The 11,623-nt window shown below is 33.9% G+C and overlaps 1 long non-coding RNA gene across 3 annotated transcripts in view; it reads right to left on the bottom strand.

Annotated features, from left to right (window-relative positions):
- The window catches only part of LOC109826222, a 15,374-nt gene extending 3,973 nt beyond the window's left edge, over positions 1-11,401 (bottom strand). The window contains exons 1-2 of one of the 3 annotated variants that reach the window (XR_002243236.1): positions 11,151-11,399; positions 8,989-9,147 (exon numbers count right to left, since the gene is read on the bottom strand). This is a non-coding gene — a long non-coding RNA (uncharacterized LOC109826222). Of the gene's footprint in view, positions 1-8,988; positions 9,148-11,150 lie in introns of all 3 variants that reach the window. The other 2 variants (XR_002243237.1, XR_002243238.1) reach the window with 2 other exon arrangements.

Genomic DNA, 11,623 nt, shown 5'->3' with positions numbered 1-11,623 from the left:
ATCCTAAAACAAAATTGATAAATAAGATATAATAGAAAATTTAACGGCTATTAGAAACAATGTTATAAATAGTGCTAGGCGGCCTAGGCATTCAACTTGATGCCTAGAGCCTAGGCAGGGCCTAGGCAGTTTTCCTTTTTTTAATTTTTTAAATTACAGTGATTATTTTTTAATTAAAGAGTGTAGTTCATGTAAGCAGCTCACGCTCCGCTAAACACTCCTAAAATCTAGGTGGCAGCCTAGGTATTGCTTAGGCGCTACGCACTAAACAGGCAGCCTAGGCACTGTCTAGGTCTAGGCAGACTAGGCAAAGACTTTTTAAAACATTGATTATGAACAATGATAAATTAATTAAAAGAATTTAACATCAATGACTGATTTAGTGTAATTTACACAATTTCAGGCACTTATTTTGAATTCCATTTTCAGGAACCTATCTCAAAATATTAATAATTTGGGAAACCTGTTAGAAAAATCTAGAATGTTTTAAGTTAACCATTAAACCAAACATCCAAATACGCACAAGAAAACTGTTGTTAGTATTTTGTAATTAATAGATATATGTACAAATAATATTATGATATGCCTAGCATATTGTTAGTTTAATTGTATAAATGACTGAAGGTGTTAGGCTTCGGATATTAGTGGGTGTGGGAAGGGTGGGAGGGACAAAAAAAAGTGTTAGGTAGGGTGTTTTGATGAGGAAGGTTGAGCGAGGGGAGTTTAGTATGAGGAAGGGAGAGAGAATATGAACTATAAATAAGGAGACAGAAGAAGGGATTCAAAAAGAGAGAAAATATATATCTATACTATATATTAAAGAAACTTTTGATTATCTCTTTTACCCTCTCAATCAAAAGTTTCGACAATGCAATCCTCTTTTATTTATATAATATAATAATAATTACTAATTATTTAATTATTAATAAGTATAAATATAGTGTAGACATAAATGTCAATAGAAATGAAATGAAAACCCCACTAACTCATTCAAATTCATATGACATGGCTTTCATATTAAATATCCATAAATATTAAAAACAAATTGTTGAATGTTGAACAATAGAAAGAAAAAGGGAGTTTCAACATTTAAAAAAATATCTTATATTTTATCCATACTACTACAAAAATGGATTGGGGTGTTAAAGCGTTTATACCCAGAATACCCTCAGTCAACTAAATATTACGAAATTGTATTTTATACTATGAATAATTAATTATGTTAAAAATAAGATAAGTATTTTTTGTGAAAAATAAAAATTAATAATTTTGCTTTAATCTAAAAATTTATGTCCAATAATGCAATAATACTCTTTACTAGCCCTACTAGTGGCTGAAGATTCTATTTGCTATCAAAGCTCAAGCTCAATTTACCAATCTTTATGTGTCCAATTAATGATCAAATAATGCAATGATCAATAATAACAGCCATTATTAACAAACCCTTTACCTCTCAACTTTTCAACTTCCTCAACATCCTCCTTCCAAATTCAATTATTTACTAATAACTTTAATTACGTTGACCATAACAAACATTACAACCTTTTGCCTCCGAACATTGATTGCATTAACCATAACAAACATTACAACATTTTGCCTCGAAACATCACTACAAATAACAAGAAAACCTCACCAAATTTCTTCAAACAAAACTCCAATCTTTGATCAAAAGGTAGCATTATAATTCTAAGTCACCTCTCTTTCCTTCACCTAGTATCCTCTTCCTTAGACTAACTCGTTGAACAACTATCAGCAAGAGCCAAAATACAAGTTGATAACATGACATGATGTTTGGAATCTGTAATAGAGCATAAATCATGCATCGACAAAATTAGTCCTCTTTTTTTCCATGGTAAGATAGATATCAATTCAAGTTGTCGTCAGGCCATATGGGTCATTGCATACAAGTGCTTGGTAGCACGTACCTTGTTTAATTAGTGTATTAGCCTTTATTGTTGAGGAGGCCAACATAGTTATTGGTTACTGCGATGGTAAGCTATGGTGTTTCTTGCCAAACTATTTCCTTTGTTTTTCTTGAGAAACAAAGAGTTCCAAAGTACAAAAAGTGATAGCTAAAAAATAAGAAAAGCAAGAAATTTTCTCAAAATTGGGTTAGAAAGCTTAAGTTTAGAATATTTTTGTATATTTTTGTCTTCATTCTAAAGTTCCATGGCAGTATGGCATTGAACCCTAAAAGTTTGACAACCAATTTCTTTATTTAAAAATGCTAAAACAAACATAAAACGGAGTTATTTCAAGAAAATCTAGAAAAGTATGGAATATAATTTTTGGCACGGAAATATATCTCTTCTTTTTAGAAAACAATCAATAATTCATTTAATGACATACTTTTATAACTAAACATTCAAGATTTCTTTCAAATACTTAACAATCAATATTTTTTGAGTGACCTCATTATTTTCATGTCCACATGCGAAACATGTGCATTATACTAGTAACTATAAAATGTTGCACCTCCTCTTCCTTCTCCTTCCCTTTAACAAAATAAGCATAAAATACACGCCTTTCCTTCTGCCTCATTGCACCTTACGTCCATTTTTCTCTCGTTATGCCCTCTAATCTGTTAGGTCTTATGTTTTGATAATGATTTACAAACCCCATTATTGGTGCTAATTGCTTGTTAAGTGATATTACGCAGGAAGTATTTATCAAGCAATGTAGTGTCATTCTTGGAGGATGGATGGATTCGTGCCGTAGCAATGTTATTAGTGAAGGTGGAGGCAAGTTGATGAAGAAGCCTTAAAATGCTCAAAGATCAATTCACGTGAATATCATATAATGAAGAGCATTCAAGCGTATATTCAAGAAGAGCTTCATCAACAAATCTTAACAAATATCAACACTTAAGTATTGTATTCAATTGTAAGCAATATTTACATTTTTACTTCTCTCTAGATCATAATGTAGGCAAGGAATAAAGTAGATAACTGTTGAAGCATTTGAGGATCAAACACACATTTCAAAACTCATATTTTGACGGTTTTTATAAAACAATGAGTTTTCACAAATGGAAAATGATATTTTTAAAATTTCTTCTCAAATGTGTTTATTCTCATATATATAAACATTTTCCAAAATTTTATTAATTTTGAAGTTGATTTAATATTTTAAATCTATTTTAGAATTTCAACGGTTATAGAAAAAAACCAAGTGTCTAGAAATATCAGTTTTCAGTTGACCGACTTCTCTTCATCAGTCGACTGTCCAGGAGCAGGTTTATCAGCTCCTGCAGTTGGCCTTCTATCAGTCGACCGATACACATTTATCAGTCGACCGATAAACACTTATCAATCAACAAATAGCACACCATCAGTCGATCGATAGTTCATTTCTATTTTTCAAATCTGCCAACGGTCAACCGACCGGTCAATCGATTTTCACCATTAGTCGACTGATCGCTTTGTCAACAGTAACAGCTAGTTTTCCCGACTTCTTGATTTTATGGGATTTGTTTGATTTCTTGGCTTTTCCTTGGACTTTGGGTTATAAGTTGAGAAACTATATATAGTCCTCTGGTTTTCATTTCATGACAACTAAGAAATTCAAGAAAACAAAGAGAAAACATTTAAGTTTTGTTTTTGAGACCTTTTAAGATTTAACTTTCTCTCATTCTCAAGTTCTCAATTTTTGATTTTCACTTTCACATCCCACGAACCTCTGAGCTTCAATTGTTCATCTCTTCATCCTTGCTATAGGATATTTTTAAGAGAGTTTTATTTTTCTCATCTTGTATTGTGTGGAGAGTGTGATCTCGAGAAGATCATTGTGTGGAGAGTTCGATCTCGGAGAGATCATTGTGACAAAGTTCCTGCTTTTAAATCGGGTTGTGTAGTGGATTACCATCGGGAAATGTGGTCAAGGACGTAGGTCGAGAGGACCGAACCTCATGAACATATTGTCGTCTCATTTGGCTAACTATCTCTAACTCTCTTTTAATTTATTGTCTTATTACTATATTTGTGTCTTAAATTGTATTGAATTTTATTAGTTGCACATCATTGTTTGATTACCCTATTCACCCCTCCTAGGGTAATTTCATAATCAAGCCTTAGGATCAGTTTGATAGGAGATTTGAGGGGAGAGGATGAATAAAATAAAAATTTACGTTTAATAGGGGGTTCTTGAAGAAGGCAGTAGAGTGAGAGAGGGAGGGAAAGAAAAAAAAGAATGAAATGATTATTGTTCACTGTCCCATCAAATCAACGGGACAATGAACAATGACAGAGGATGGAGATGTTGTCTTAGGATGACTTCTATATCCGCAAAATGTTTTCATAATTCCCAAAATTACCCTCTCCAAATCAAAAGCCTTATCCATTTTTTTCTTTTCAATTCTTCCCAATAACTCATTGTAGATCAAAGAAATTATCACGAGTTTTTGCTCACACTATCAATCTCTTACTTCCAACCATAGATTTCAAGACGTTACCTGCAGATTGAGGGCTGATTTGTGCTTCCGCTATCACCATTCACTAGTTCTGACATATATCCCCTTCTATGACATTCCTTATTTCTTCATATTTTGTTGTCATTGGCATCCTTGCTTTATGGTTATGTTGTAGTAGTGATAAAAATTATTTATTTTCTTTAAACCATGTGAAGAGACAATTTAACTAGGTGTTTAGACAACTTAAGATTGAAGTATCTTTGATTTTATTTTGGAATTGAGTGAAGTTGTGATTGCATATTAAATGTTTGCTAGAATGCTTATGCCAAAAATTGTCTTATAGGTTAAGTAACAAGTGAACTAAAATGAAAGCCTTGAATGACCATAATAATTTATTAAACATACTTGAAATACGTATGACAAATGTACATTAACTTGATCACGCCTTGACTCACCACTCAAGCTCCTACTCAAGCAAATATATGCTTTGTCAGTTTCCTTCATGAACATGGTGGAGATGAAGGATTTAGCCTCTTTAAGGAGGACGATTGAATTTTTGTTTTCCTACGAAAATTAACTTATTGTTGCATATTTTTATCTCTTATTCATTATAAACTGCATTTTCTTTTATTTTATAATTGTGCATATTTATTTACTTATTTTTTATGTTACATTCTTCGTATATGGATAATGATCTTGATATAGATGATATTGTTGATGATGAATTGGTTGAGTAGAATCAAAGAAGAAGAATGATTATTGTTCAACTCTCTTGCTACCAAATATGTTATATCAATCAATGCAACTTCAAAAATCATGTAGAACTGGCCATTAACATTTTTGCAAGTTTAATGTTTCGAAACGCTCTAATGAAATACATCACCAAAAATGATAAGCTATGTCATGCAATTACACAAAGGGTAAAGAGGCATTCAAGAATTTCTATGAGATATACTACGTAGAGATGGTCAAATATGTGACACGAAAAATATCACACTTGAAGAGCAAATTGCTAGGTTCTTATATGTAACAGGAAGTAGTGTTTTAAATATCGGTCGATAAACCGATATTATAGGCAATTTATCGGTTTGGGGCCTTCCGCTATGATAAGTTTGATTTTAAATCGGTTATCATTTTTGAATGTTTATCGGTGATAATACAGAGATAAAGTGAGTTATCGGCCAATATTGTTGGCTCAAAATATCGAAATTATCAATCTTTGGTTTGGGTTTGCTCGTTAGATATTTAAGAATTATAAACTATTTGTTGTTGTTGGAACTTGGTTGTTTAGTAAGTAGCTTATGTTTGTTTATGAATGTTGACATGGCTCATAACTATTAAATCTCAACTTAGTGGTTTATAATTTCGTGATTACACAATAATTATGTTAATGATTCTTTATTTTTTTATGTTATCTTATTATTTACTTGTATGTTATTCCATTTTTACTAACTATGCACTCTAATGGTTTCATCGTGTGATCAAGAAACAAGTTTCTACTGTTGGTTAGTGATCCTAAACATAATTATTTACATTTTGGTATGTTTTATATTTCATTAAGTATGGTCAGATTACATTTTAGGATATTATAATATGTATATACACTATCTGGTAATATCACTCCGATAAATACTAATTATCCCCGATATCTGCAATTCGGTATGGATTTTGACTATACGATAAATCCTCGATAACCGATATTTAAAATTTTGATAGGAAGTGGTGCTCACAATTCGGTTTTACAAGTTTTCTTTCGTTGTCCGAGCGAGACTGTAAGTTGACAATTTCACCAAGTTAAAAGAGTGATCATCTATTTAAAGGATCGATTCCTTGTTGTAACGCCCCGCCCCGGAATCCCGGAGTCGGTACGCTATTAGATCTGATGGACTGGCCTCACAAACCACCACATGTCTTTTCAGTACGTTTGTCCTCAATCACGCGCTCCCTGGAAAACTTTTCAGGGGGTCACCCATCCTAGAATTTCTCCAGGCCAAGCACGCTTAACTTTGGAGTTTCTAAGAATTAGGTTCCCGAAAAGAAGATGCATCTTGGTGGTATGAGTATTCCAATCAAATCTATCAATACTAATCACATCACCCTCTCAAGGGTTGGGGTATTACATACTTCCCCACTTAAACTCACAACGTCCTCGTTGTGCCAAATCATATCATCCAAGATCGTACCATCCGTGTGAGATTCTAGAGGTGGCTCCTACGACCTCAAGAGGTGGCTCACGCCCTCTCGACGTAGCACTTTGCGCCGCATAGCACTTAGCTCTCATAATTCCGGTTGGCTTTGCTCTAATACCATTTCTAACGCCCCGCCCCGGAATTCCGGAGTCGGTACGCTATTAGATCTGATGGACTGGCCTTACAAACCACCACATGTCTTTTCAGCACGTTTTGTCCTCACTCACGCGCTCCCTGAAAAACTTCCCAGGAGGTCACCCATCCTAGAATTTCTCCAAGCCAAGCACACTTAACTTTAGAGTTTCTAAGAGTTAGGTTTCCGAAAAGAAGATGTATCTTGGTGGTATGAGTATTCCAATCAAATCTATCAATACTAATCATATCACCCTCTCAAGGGTTAGGGTATTACACTTGTACAACCAGATGGGATCGAAGTCCCTCTTGATATACGCAACAGTGACAGATTTGTCCATATTTCAAGGTATCTATACATAATAATTAGGTTCAAATTTATGATAAATGATTTAATCTAACATATAAAGTCTGTATGCAACATTTGTACTAGGACTGTATAAGAGCTATTGATGGAACACATATTCGAGTAAAAATTTCTTATAGTGAAACTACAAGATATCGTGGTAGAAAAGACTATCCTACATAAATGTTCTCATGATGTGTTCATTTGACTTAAATTTTACTTATGTGTTGCTTGGATGGGAAGGAATGACATCACACTTAAGAATAATTAAGAATGTATTGGCTCGAGAAATAATCTGAAAATCTCCAAAGTAATCTAATTATCAGTTTTGTTCATTGAAATTAAATATAAAGACTTTCATAAAACTATATGACTTAATGAAATTTTATTATCTTAGATGAATATTATCTTGTCGATGCTAGCTTCGTGCTTAAAAAGTGGACTTCTTGTGTCTTATCAAGGGGGAAGTTATCATTTGAAAGAATATTCTATGCGTAGTCCTAAAAATTCTCGCGAACTATTTAACATGTGTCATGCTTCTCCTCGAAATGGAATTGAAAGAAGTTTCATTGTATTAAAAAAGAGGTTTCCTATTCTAGGTTGCACGAACCCAAATTACAATATTAAAACACAATCCGATCTTCTCACAGTTTATTGTATTATACACAATCACTTGATGGGGTTGACCTAGATCATAATAATGAAGTGGACCATAATCTCAATGGTGCACGGTACCCTTTTACCAACTGAAGAATGTTCTGCTCGTAATGATGAAGATTTTAGGAAAGCTTCAATTTTAAGGGACAAAATATTGCAAGTGCCCTATAGGAGGACTACTTACATACTCATCATTAAGTATGTTGCTGCTTAGAAATGGACTTTTGTCATTTTTTTAGAAGTAAAACAATCTTATCATTCTCAAATGGCTTAATAACCCATAACTTGGAGTAGAGTTTTCTATTGTATATATTTTTTGGATTGTTACTTATCAGCTTATGTTGTATATATTTTTTGGATTGCGAATTATGGTTATTTGCTAATTGCGTTAACTTGGATGGTGGGAACCTTAGCACATTAGCATAGTTTTTTTTTTAATTCTTTGTAGATTGCATTTCCATAATTTGCATACTTTGAAGCAATTATTTCACTACCGAGACATATACTGATGAAAGTTTTACTTCTTTTTTTCCCCAATGTAAAAGCCTTGAGATGTTATTTGCTTAAGTCTTTTTTACTTGTGTCAAATTGAACTTTTTCATGTTCTTTTCTTATGTGTGAATTCTAATCACTATTCCTAACCTTGGTTTATGTATCAAATTAAAAACTTTTTACTTATAATATTGTAGGTAAACATGGGTGAAATGGAAGACGAATCATGTATGGAAAGTGGTGAGAGAACTATCAAATCATGGAATGATCACATGGATGGAGTTGCCATTGATGCTTTCTTAAATGAACAAGATGGAGCAAATAGGGTCGGTGGACAATTTACATCTACTGCGTATAATAATATCATGAAGGAAGTGAATGAGAAGTTGGGTAGAAAGGTGTCCAAAGAACAAATAAAAAATAGAATAAAAACCATCAAGAGGCGTTTCAATGAAATTTATGACATATCCAAGTGTGGAGGTAGTGGATTTGCATGGAATGAGGTGACAAAGATGTAGGAGGCAGAAGTGTAATCACTGATTGATGTAATGTATAAAATCTAGTCTTCGTTTACTACATTAACAAGTATATTTAAAGGTTGCAAATACTAAAACTTTAAAGTTTAATTTAACAAATTCTTTATTACTGATAAAGCTAATTTAGTTGTTAATTGTTTTTTCATCCTTGTCTTGGTACAAGTAATACAACCATTTTCACACCTTTCATAAATGAAGAACCACATACAAATGAAGAGAGCAACTTACCAGATGGTTATTCACAGTGCGAAGATCTTGATGATACACTAGGAAAGCGTCATGATATGGTGATTGATGATAGCGCTTTTGTGGAGAATTTCGTTGCCATGATGAACTCCACTCATCCAACATCATAGTCTATAACACCCCTCGAAAAGAACTCCGCAACTGGATTGACAAAATCATCATCAAAAACCAGATAGAGGAATGCAAAAGATCTTGAACGAGATTCAGATGTTGGTACTCGATTGGGTGATCTGACCACGACATTAAGGGAAGGGAACAAAATGATGGAAAGGAGAAATATAATTTTGGAACAAAGTAGTTCTCATGTGTAATTCGAAGAAGATAGTTATGGTGCGGTGTAACGTCTAGATCTTGGCGCTATGAAATTCGATGCATATGAGCTCTTGATTGATAATCAGTCAAGAATTCGAGCTTTATTTGGTGTTCCACCTGAAGAGAGAAAAGAGTTATTTCTCCATCAGTTGAGCCACAACAATTGACATATGGAGGGCTGGGGATTTCGTAGTTTGCCAATATACTTTACACCACTATGGGTGACTTGGTCCATATCCTTTTGAATAGCAGCTGACACTTATGCTTTGGTAAGTTGCTATTAAATGCCAGGTAGCACACTTACCTTGTAATTGTTTTGGCAAAATCAAGATCATGTAATGGCAGCTAGTCCCCTTTCACAATATTCTAACCTTGGCTACTTATTATGTTGTCAGTATGAAGCTTCTTTTTTGTTTCTTGCATAATAAATCAACCAACTTCAGGCTATAGTTTCTTGTTATATGCATTGAGGCAACATTAACTTGGTCATTGGTGAGTTCTTTACTCACAGTAGCAGAATTATCCTTTTCAGTATCATATATAGTTCATGAGTTGGTAGCATGCGTTTCAGTTAACCATCATGTATGGATATTAAAAGCATAGAGTTGAACTACAAATGAATACTTGTTAATGATGAGTTTTTATGAACAATATCGTGAATTCTCATTTATAACTTGGAACTGCATGAACTTATGCTCTTGGTACAAATGAAGCCGAAGTTAGTGTGTGTGATTGCACTTTTTTAATGAACATCGTGAACTTGTGCTCCCAATATAAACAGGAGACGGGAAGAAAAAAAAGAGTGATCGCTCAATGCCAATGGATTTTATATTTCTACAGTTGAGTAATTTCTTGATTTAATCATACACTAAAAATTATATATTTTTAGGTGAAGGGCGAGAATACTAATCAATCGTTCAAGAGCTAAAAAGATTACAATATAAAACATAAAACTTTTTTTGGTTCTTTTTTTAACCCAAATGAGAAGGGTATTTTGTACTGTAACTTGCTCACCAGATCACCTCCTCTTCCCATCCTCCAACCAAACAACAAAAAGCAATGTACATTCCTTCACTCCCTCTTCAACCAAACAACAAGCCTAAAAGGGACACTCTTCCATCCAACTCATAGCACTCTATCCCCCATTCCCTCCCCTCCTTAAACCTCCTACCAAATCAAGCCTTAAGAGTCCATATTAAGTTCCACATAGAGTCATAGCTTAAAGATAAGGATCAAGGTAAAGGTTTATCCTCTAAAATCAATACCCTATATTAAGTTCCCAAACATGCTCCAAATGAGAAACAAATTGTCCTACCACATTTCAGATTTTTGAGTTTTTGAGAAAAGTGAGGAACAAAGTTAGAGGTTTGCGGTATCGAGTTATCAAATTAACGTGAATTTGAAAAGTTTGGGGTATCAAATTATCAAAGTAGAACTATAGACTATCCAAGATAGAGAAGGGTGAAACTTCACAGTATTAAAGTGCAAAATAACCCAATAAAGTATGGATTTCGCAATTTCAACCTCCCAATATTTGTTCTCTTACCATGAATTGCAAGGTATTATGCACAAAATCACATTGCAAATAAGCAATGCTTGTCATCAAGCTCAAACATAAACCAATACGTAACCCCATAGAATTGGCAGATAGAACTTCAAATTAGACCATTAGTTTCGGGGCATCTTTACTTGACAGATATTTACCCCCAATAATTAGAAGACAAAACCCAAAATCCACAGGTAAGTGATCATACTCATCTATTCGCTGATTTAAGTTAAAAATACAAAGAAACAGAAAAAGAGGGCAAAATTGAAAGAAAAAAAACACCGACCTGCAGGATTTCCCTGAAGAAATTGAACGAACGAGGGAGACACCCTATCAACTAATCCCGCTCGGTTACGGAGAAAGGGTAAAGCGAGAATGAGACAGAAACAAATGGTGTGTTTGCGAAGGAGGGCGAAGGAGGGAAAAAATTCCCCTTGCTTCCCTTCCCCTCTGTTTACACCCAATTTACACCCTAAATTGGGGTGTAAAAATTTGGGCTAAATTTCTGAATGAGACTCTCAAACAAGATTAAAATAAAATTTCTCTATCCTTCTCTTTCTCTATCCTCCATCCAAACAAACCAATAAGAGTTTTGCTAGAAGAACCCAAAATATGGGACCAATAGAGGGGACAAGTGAAGTGTCCCCCTCCTATTGGATAGTGAGTTGGTCATCATTAATGATGACCAACTCACTACTTTATCCAATAGGAGAGGGATACCTCACTTGTCCCCTCTATTGGTCCCATATTTTGGGTGCT

This window comes from Asparagus officinalis, chromosome 10 (genome assembly GCF_001876935.1).
Source record: "Asparagus officinalis chromosome 10, Aspof.V1, whole genome shotgun sequence".
Classification (NCBI taxonomy): domain Eukaryota; kingdom Viridiplantae; phylum Streptophyta; class Magnoliopsida; order Asparagales; family Asparagaceae; genus Asparagus; species Asparagus officinalis.
This window is presented reverse-complemented; position numbering and strand designations above follow the sequence as displayed.